Raw genomic sequence first — 634 nt, forward strand, 5'->3', positions numbered from 1 at the left:
CGCTGTGCGGTCTGGGAGCGGCTGGCGGGGCCGACGGGCATGGCTGAGGCCTGGAGCCGGGGATGGGCGGCGGGAGGTGTGCCTCCATCGGGGTGGGGGGGCCGGTCCGCCGGCCATGGGCGCTTCACGAAGCTCTTGTCGGTTCCAGGTGCTGTCTCTCTCCCCCACGCACCCCAAAGGCCCTTACTGGTGCGGGGCAGATCTGGAACTGTGTTCTTGTTAAGACGAAAGAGCTTCTCGGTACACTTTTGAAGTCGGAGAGGAAGCAAAATAAAAGATCCTGCTCACATAGACTGACTGTAACGTGCTGCCCGCTCCTCTGCAGGGCAAGATTTGTAGCACAAAAACTCAAATGTAGGGCTAGCAATTTGTCTCAAGAATAGTAATGTCCTTTTGCTGCTTACAGTAATTGAGGTGGCAACTATTGAAGGATTTTATTTTTTTTCTGTAAAATGTCTAAGACTGCATTTTGGAGCTAATAAATGATGTAATCCTTACGTAGTTATTTACATAGCAAATACTCAAAGTGCATAATAACTGTGAAATGGAAATTACACAATATGAGTTACATAGTTTTATTTCTTAATCTCAGGAAACAGATACTAGACAATACTGTTGGTTGACTTTGCCAATT

The sequence above is a fragment of the Charadrius vociferus genome, unplaced genomic scaffold (assembly GCF_000708025.1).
Source record: "Charadrius vociferus isolate BGI_N301 unplaced genomic scaffold, ASM70802v2 scaffold436, whole genome shotgun sequence".
NCBI classification, from domain to species: domain Eukaryota; kingdom Metazoa; phylum Chordata; class Aves; order Charadriiformes; family Charadriidae; genus Charadrius; species Charadrius vociferus.